At 45.2% G+C, this 8,738-nt stretch overlaps 1 long non-coding RNA gene across 1 annotated transcript; it reads left to right on the top strand.

Moving 5' to 3' along the window:
- The first annotated feature begins 2,398 nt into the window (after nt 1–2,398).
- Nucleotides 2,399–3,686, top strand: LOC307181259. The gene is made up of 3 exons (XR_013826243.1): nt 2,399–2,481; nt 3,303–3,374; nt 3,607–3,686. It is a non-coding gene; the product is annotated as an uncharacterized lncRNA (long non-coding RNA).
- The last annotated feature ends 5,052 nt before the right edge of the window (nt 3,687–8,738 follow it).

Raw genomic sequence — 8,738 nt, 5'->3', positions numbered from 1 at the left:
AGCAGTAGTCTACTCTTTTGGGACACACTCTTGTTGTTTTATGAGAGAAACTCCAGGTCAAGTGATGTTCACACGAGTCGTCATGGTGCCCTGTTGCCCCCGGTTATCTCTCTGGATGTTGGAGTTGGAGGGCCTCCTCACTCGAGGTCGGTGTGCCCACGGAGCGAACCCTGCAACTTCAGGGCATGGTTGGTGGTTAGGATCACCACGTGGGGTCCTTTTCCCTTAGGAGGGAGGTGGCCTTTTGGGCTGCTGATTTCCAGGTTTTTAGATACCGCCAGTATCTTGGCCAGATGTGGCAGTGGGCCAAGCCCCTTAGTGACCGTAGTTTATCCTACCTGGATGGCATTCTTGCATTTTTCTATTTCAAGTGGTCCCAGTTTTTGCACTAATTCTCCAATGGCGATTCACCTTTCACCGGGAATGTAAAGGTCAAAGGGTTTAGCTAAATTAGGGAGTTCCAGGGCAAGGGTCTGAATTGACTGTTCTTTCCATTCTTGAAAGGCCACTTCTGGATTCTATTCAAAAGGATCATCATCTTTTCCTTTCAGTGTTTCATATAGAGGCCCAGCTAGTAGACTGTAGTTAGGGATCCAGAAGCAGCAAACCCTGGCCTCCCCAGGAACCCCTAAGCTGTCTTCTAGTTTTAGAAAGGGGTAAGGCTGAAAATGGTTTCTTCCCTTTCCTGGGATGGGCTTCTCTGACCTTCTGTGAGAATGAAGCCCAGGCAGTTCACCGCAGTCTGTGATATTTGAGCTTTTTCTTGGACAACTTCTATCCTTTATTGGCTTGGTAGTTCAGAGGCCTCCTTAGTAGGGCTGGCGATCAGAATGTCGTCTGCATATTGAAGGAGGGTTTCCTTTTCCAGAGGTAGAACTTTTAGGTCTTTAGCTATGCTTTCCCCAAAGATGGTGTGGGAATTTTTGCACCCTTGGGGCCAGACGGCCCGGAAGTATTGTTTTAGTTGTATGTTGAGTCCTGCCACTCACAAGCCAAAATTTCTTGTGACTCTGGGACTAATGGAATACAAAAGAAGGCATCATTGAAGACTAATACAGAATACCATGTCCTGGTGGTTGGTAGAATGACCAGCAGGGTGTAGGAATTAGGAGCAACTGGAGGTATATCCTCGGTGGCTTCACTGACTGTCCTGACATCCTTTACCAGGTCCCCAGCAGCCCATGGGGCTCTCGTGGTCAGACCAATCCCAGAATATGGAGCTCACCTGGGCAGGTACCCCACCCCCACCCCAGCCCACGGGGCTCTCGTGGTCAGGCCCCTCCCAGGATACAGAGCTACCCTTGCAGGTACCGTGGCAGGGCTGGGCACACAGGAACTGTGCACATAGCCCTCATTGCAGAGCACCCCCAGCTCACCTGTCGTTCAGAGCTGACACAGAGCACCTCAGAGCAGGACTTGAACTAACAAACAGCAGCTGCGACAGGTCTGTGACCCTGGGCATCACTCCGTGAGGCCTCCCTCCACCTGGTCTTCCAGAGACTTCCACTGCACCCGGGGCACCAGGCCTCTGTCTCCAACCACCACCCACCCCTCCTCTCCCTGACTCCTGGGTTCCTCTCATTAGGAGAGGGTTTTCTTGAAGTTGTCTCCCACTCATGGGCCAGATAAAATGATTAGAAAACAAGCCAAAGCTGCAGCCCCTTGTCTATCCTGACTCTCAGGAGCCCACACCTGTTCCTTGGACCTGGCCGGTTCAGCAAGTTCCATTTTCTGCAACTGTGAGCCCCTGAGGGGTGATGATTGGCTGAGCTGGGCAGCCTTACCGTGCCGGCCAGCCCTCCCCAGGTGTGCCTGGGTTGAGATCAATATAAATACCACTCCAGGCAGCAAGAGCCCCTGCAGCCGTGCCTGACACCATTTTCTCTGCCCTGTCAGCAGTCTCGGGGCTGGGCTGGTAGGAGGGAGTGAGAGGCCACGGCTTTGTGGGTGGCCCAGTGTGAGTGGGGCTCTGCTGGACTTTCTGCAGCAGTTGCCAGGCTGCCACCTGCTAAAGAAGAGGATGTGTCACCCATACCTGCTGCTGGAATTTCTCCCTGGGCAGAGGTGAGGAAGGAAAAAAGCAGTGGGGGCAGGGACAGGACGGGTATCTCAGGCAGGGAAATGGAAATCTTCCAGAAGAGCACCCAGGGCCAGGACCATCCTGGCTGGCCTGCAGGCACCAAGTCGGCCGGCATGCTGTCACTTGTGTGGCTCTATGGCCCTTCCTCTAGGCTTTCAAGTCCTTGTATATATTCAGGTGTTTTACCTGGGACGGGTGGGAATAGTTCAGCAGCAACTGGCCTGGGGCTCAGCTCACATTTACTCACAGATGCCTCAGCACGGTGCCCCAGCTTTGCAATGAGGACGCTTGTTGCGTGGGGGCTGCTGGCTGAATGGGAGACGATTCCCCACCACTGACCAACTTCAGAATTGTTTACAACTGGAGCAAGTGCCCTGATACGGTTTTCCTCTGTGTAACTGGTGGGTTCTGTGTTTTTTTCTCTTTTCCGTTTTTGGTTCAAGGTAGATTTTATTCCTCTTTTTTGTATTTACAGATATAAGCATGGAAATAATTTATTCATATAAATACATGCATGTGCAGGGAATAATTGTTTTTTCTGTTTTATTTTTTAAATTTTATTTCTTTTTAATTTTGAATTTTATTTTATATTTTTATACAGCAGGTTCTTATTGGTTATCTATTTTATACATATAAATGTATACATGCCAATCCCAGTCTCTCAACTCCTCCCACCACCACCCCCCTAACAGCTTTCCCCCCTTATTGTCCATACGTTTGTTGTCTACATCTGTTGCTCTATTTATGCCTTGCAAAATGGTTAATCTGTACAGTTTTTCTAGGTTCCACATATATGCATGAATATACAAGATTTGTTTTTCTCTTTCTGACTTACTTCACTCTGTATGACAGTCTCTAGATCCATCGACGTCTCTACAAATGACCCAATTTCATTCCTTTTCATGGCTTAGTAATATTCCATTTTATATATGTACCACAGCTTTATGCATTCGTCTGTCTGTGGGCATTTAGGTTGCTTCCATTACCTCGATATTGTAAATAGTGATGCAATGAACATTGCGGTGAATGACTCTTTTTGATTTATGGTTTTGTCTGGGTATATGTCCAGTACAGGGATTGCTGTATCATATGGTAATTCTATTGTTAGTTTCTTAAGAAATTCCATATTGTTCTCCATAATGACTGTATCAATTTATATTCCCAACAATAGTGGAAGAGGGTTCCTTTTCTCCACACACTTTCCAGCATTTTTTGTTTGTAGATTTTCTATGATGCCTATTCTACCAGGTGTGAGGTGATACCTCATTGTTGAATCCATTTCGTTGAGCAAGGGGTAGGTCTTGTCTATTACATATTTGATTATGGAACGGTATCTGTGCTAATTTCAAACTCTGCTTTTATGCAGCACCCCAACTCCCCTTCCCCCTAAAGCAGGCATAAGTTGGTTTTCTAAATTTGAGACCCTGTTCTGTTTTGTAATTCAGTTCATGTGTAGCCAAGTTCACATTCCGTGTATTAGTGATACCTTATGATGTTTCTTTTTCTGTGTGACTTATTTCACTTAGAATCATCGTGCCTCAATCTACTCATTATGCTGGTACGGGCTGGTGACAAAGATTTCATTGCTAAGTGATACTGCATTGTAAGTAAATACCACAATTTCTTTATCCATTTTTCACTTTCTGCGATGTTGAACTTGTACTGTAAACGAGGTTCTTGTAAACAGAGCCGTTCCAAACTTTGGGGTGGCTGTGTCTTTTTGATTTTAATTTCCCTAATCTATAGGACCATAAGTGGAAGTGCCCTAGGCTCTGTTGCTTTGTTTTTTAGATGTTTCAGGAAACACCATACACTTCTCCCGAGTGTCTGTTGGCAATTTACATCCCGCCCATCAGCATAACAAGGCTCCCAGTTCTCCATGGCCTGTCCTGCCTTTCTAGATTTTACACTTTTTTCAGATGGCCCTTTTGACCGGGGGGAAGTGAGACTTCATTGTAGTGCAGACTTCCTTTGCAAGCTTGCTTGGTTGGCCAAAAAGGGCGTATGCGTTTTTTCCTGAATATATTCAGGAAAAAACGCATACGCCCTTTTTGGCCAAGTGCATCATTGTGGACGCTCTGCCTCTTTTCCTATGCTTTCAATGCAATTCCAGTCTACCCCCTGAAATCGGTTTCCTGCAATTCTGCCCCGCTTTCAAGTCCTCTTGGCAGCCTTACTTCAGTCTATTTTTGGACGATAGCTGTCATTTATAACTCTGCAGGTTTGTGAATTACAGTGCCCCTGAGCTCCTTTCTTCAACTCGCTATCTTGTGACCTGGCCGCAACACCGCAGGATGGCTTCAGCCTCTAATCTGGTTCCGGCATGGCATGCTGAGCCTTTGGTTAATTCCTCTTCCTGGTGGGAAATGAGAGTTAAATTTGCCCGTCCAGACACCTCCAGCTAGTCTCTCATTGGTTCTCGCTATTCCTGTTCATCTTCCGCAGAAATTGCAAACTGGGCCAAACAGGAATTTAAAGGGACTGACTCTCCAAGTCGGGAGACTGTTAGTAAAGCGTCTGAAATGTTGCACCCGAGTTCCAGGGTACGAAAACTGAGACATATTTGAACACGTCTCCCGATCACATGGTTGATCATACTCTAGGTTCCACATGCATGTTTTAGCTGAAGGAAGAATACCTTAAACCTGGGTAGTTGAAACCCGTGGAATGGGTACCATGCAATATGACTTCAAAGGGTCTTCATTTGCTCACCGAACCTCTCCAATCCTATCACTGCTGCGTTTATGCCCCTGTACACACGCTTGATTCTCTTTTGGAGACATAGCAATCCATAGGTTTTAAGATACTTACTACTCAGGTACATTCTTAGGCGTTTAATATCGGGTTTTGAATCCATTTCGTTGAGCAAGGAGTAGCTCTTGTCTATTCCATATTTGGCTTAAGGAACTTTATCTGTGCTCATTTCAATCTCTGGTTTTATGCAGCACCCCAACTCACCTTTCCCCTTAAGCAAGCATAAGTTGGTTTTCTAAATTTGAGAGCCTGTTCTGTTCTGTAATTCAGTTCCTGTGTAGCCAAGTTTACATTCCGTGTATTACTGATATCTTATGATGTTTCTTTTTCTGTGTGACTTATTTCAGTTAGAATCATCATACCTGAATCCACTCATTGTGCTGCTAAGGGCCTGATGACATAGATTTCATTGCTGAGTGATATTGCTTTGTAAGTAAATACCACAACTTCTTTATCCATTTTTCACTTTCTGCGATGTTGAACTTGTACGGTAAATGAGGTTCTTGTAAACAGAGGCGTCCCAAACTTTGGGGTGGCTGTGTCTTTTTGATTTTAATTTCCCTAAGCTATAGGACCATAAGAGGAAGTGCCCTAGGCTCTGTTGCTTTGTTTTTTCGATGTTTCAGGAAACACCATACACTTCTCCCGAGTGTCTGTGGCAATTTACATCCCGCCCATCAGCATAACAAGGCTCCCAGTTCTCCATGGCCTGTCCTGCCTTTCTGGATTTTACACTTTTTTCAGATGGCCCTTTTGACCGGGGGGAAGTGAGACTTCATTGTAGTGCAGATTTCCTTTGCAAGCTTGCTTGGTTGGCCAAAAAGGGCGTATGCGTTTTTTCCTGAATATATTCAGGAAAAAACGCATACACCCTTTTTGGCCAAGTGCATCATTGTGGACGTTCTGCCTCTTTTCCTATGCTTTCAATGCAATTCCAGTCTACCTCCTGAAATCGGTTTCCTGCAATTCTGCCCCGCTTTCAAGTCCTCTTGGCAGCCTTACTTCAGTCTATTTTTGGACGATAGCTGTCATTTATAACTCTGCAGGTTTGTGAATTACAGTGCCCCTGAGCTCCTTTCTTCAACTCGCTTTCTTGTGACCTGGCCGCAACACTGCAGGATGGCTTCAGGCCCTAATCTGGTTCCGGCCCGGCACGCTGAGCCTTTGCTTAATTCCTCTTCCTGGTGGGAAATGAGAGTTAAATTTGCCCGTCCAGACACCTCCAGCTAGCCTCTCATTGGTTCTCGCTATTCCTGTTCATCTTCCGCAGAAATTGCAAACTGGGCCAAACAGGAGGTTAAAGGGACTGACTCTCCAAGTCGGGAGAGTGTTAGTAAAGTGTCTGGAATGTTGCACCCGAGTACCAGGGTACGAAAACTGAGACATATTTGAACACGTCTCCCGATCACATGGTTTATCATACTCTAGGTTCCACATGCATGTTTTAGCTGAAGGCAGAATACCTTAAACCTGGGTAGTTGAAACCCGTGGAATGGGTACCATGCAATATGACTTCAAAGGGTCTTCATTTGCTCACCGAAACTCTCCAATCCTATCACTGCTGCGTTTATGCCCCTGTACACATGCTTGATTCTCTTTTGGAGACATAGCAATCCATAGGTTTTAAGATACTTACTAGTCAGGTACATTCTTAGGCTTTTAATATGCGGTGTTGAGTCCATTTCGTTGAGCAAGGAGTAGCTCTTGTCTATTCCATATTTGACTTAAGGAACTTTATCTGTGCTCATTTCAATCTCTGGTTTTATGCAGCACCCCAACTCACCTTTACCCTTAAGCAAGCATAAGTTGGTTTTCTAAATTTGAGATCCTGTTCTGTTCTGTAATTCAGTTCCTGTGTAGCCAAGTTTCCATTCCGTGTATTACTGATATCTTATGATGTTTCTTTTTCTGTGTGACTTATTTCAGTTAGATTCATCGTACCTGAATCCACTCACTGTGCTGCTAAGGGCCTGATGACACAGATTTCATTGCTGAGTGATATTGCTTTGTAAGTAAATACCACAACTTCTTTATCCATTTTTCACTTTCTGCGATGTTGAACTTGTACTGTAAACGAGGTTCTTGTAAACAGAGCCGTTCCAAACTTTGGGGTGGCTGTGTCTTTTTGATTTTAATTTCCCTAAGCTATAGGACCATAAGTGGAAGTGCCCTAGGTTCTGTTGCTTTGTTTTTTAGATGTTTCGGGAAACACCATACACTTCTCCCGAGTGGTTGTTGGCAATTTACATCCCGCCCATCAGCATAACAAGGCTCCCAGTTCTCCATGGCCTGTCCTGCCTTTCTGGATTTTACACTTTTTTCAGATGGCCCTTTTGACCGGGGGGAAGTGAGACTTCATTGTAGTGCAGATTTCCTTTGCAAGCTTGCTTGGTTGGCCAAAAAGGGCGTATGCGTTTTTTCCTGAATATATTCAGGAAAAAACGCATACGCCCTTTTTGGCCAAGTGCATCATTGTGGACGTTCTGCCTCTTTTCCTATGCTTGAAATGCAATTCCAGTGTACCTTCTGAAATCGGTTTCCTGCAATTCTGCCCCGCTTTCAAGTCCTCTTGGCAGCCTTACTTCAGTATATTTTTGCACGATAGCTGTCATTTATAACTCTGCAGGTTTGTGAATTACAGTGCCCCTGAGCTCCTTTCTTCAACTCGATTTCTTGTGACCTGGCCGCAACACCGCAGGATGGCTTCAGGCCCTAATCTGGTTCCGGCACGGCACGCTGAGCCTTTGGTTAATTCCTCTTCGTGGTGGGAAATGAGAGTTAAATTTGCCCGTCCAGACACCTCCAGCTAGTCTCTCATTGGTTCTCGCTATTCCTGTTCATCTTCCGCAGAAATTGCAAACTGGGCCAAACAGGAGGTTAAAGGGACTGACTCTCCAAGTCGGGAGAGTGTTAGTAAAGCGTCTGGAATGTTGCAGCCGAGTACCAGGGTACGAAAACTGAGACATATTTGAACACGTCTCCCGATCACATGGTTGATCATACTCTAGGTTCCACATGCATGTTTTAGCTGAAGGAAGAATACCTTAAACCTGGAGAGTTGAGACCCGTGGAATGGGTACCATGCAATATGACTTCAAAGGGTCTTCATTTGCTCACCGAACCTCTCCAATCCTATCACTGCTGCGTTTATGCCCCTGTACACATGCTTGATTCTCTTTTGGAGACATAGCAATCCATAGGTTTTAAGATACTTACTAGTCAGGTACATTCTTAGGCGTTTAATATGGGGTTTTGAGTCCATTTCGTTGAGCAAGGAGTAGCTCTTGTCTATTCCATATTTGGCTTAAGGAACTTTATCTGTGCTCATTTCAATCTCTGGTTTTATGCAGCAACCCAACTCACCTTTCCCCTTAAGCAAGCATAAGTTGGTTTTCTAAATTTGAGACCCTGTTCTGTTCTGTAATTCAGTTCCTGTGTAGCCAAGTTTGCATTCTGTTTATTACTGATATCTTATGATGTTTCTTTTTCTGTGTGACTTATTTCAGTTAGAATCATCATACCTGAATCCACTCATTGTGCTGCTAAGAGCCTGATGACACAGATTTCATTGCTGAGTGATATTGCTTTGTAAGTAAATACCACAACTTCTATATCCATTTTTCACTTTCTGCGATGTTGAACTTGTACTGTAAACGAGGTTCTTGTAAACAGAGGCGTCCCAAACATTGGGGTGGCTGTGTCTTTTTGATTTTAATTTCCCTAAGCTATAGGACCATAAGTGGAAGTGCCCTAGGCTGTGCTGCTTTGTTTTTTAGATGTTTCAGGAAACACCATACACTTCTCCCGAGTGGTTGTTGGCAATTTACATCCCGCCCTTCAGCATAACAAGGCTCCCAGTTCTCCATGGCCTGTCCTGCCTTTCTGGATTTTACACTTTTTTCAG

This window comes from Stenella coeruleoalba (genome assembly GCF_951394435.1).
Source record: "Stenella coeruleoalba genome assembly, contig: scaffold_374, whole genome shotgun sequence".
NCBI classification, from domain to species: Eukaryota; Metazoa; Chordata; class Mammalia; order Artiodactyla; family Delphinidae; genus Stenella; species Stenella coeruleoalba.
Note: the sequence above shows the minus strand (reverse complement) of the source record. Positions and strands in the feature narration are given on the sequence as shown.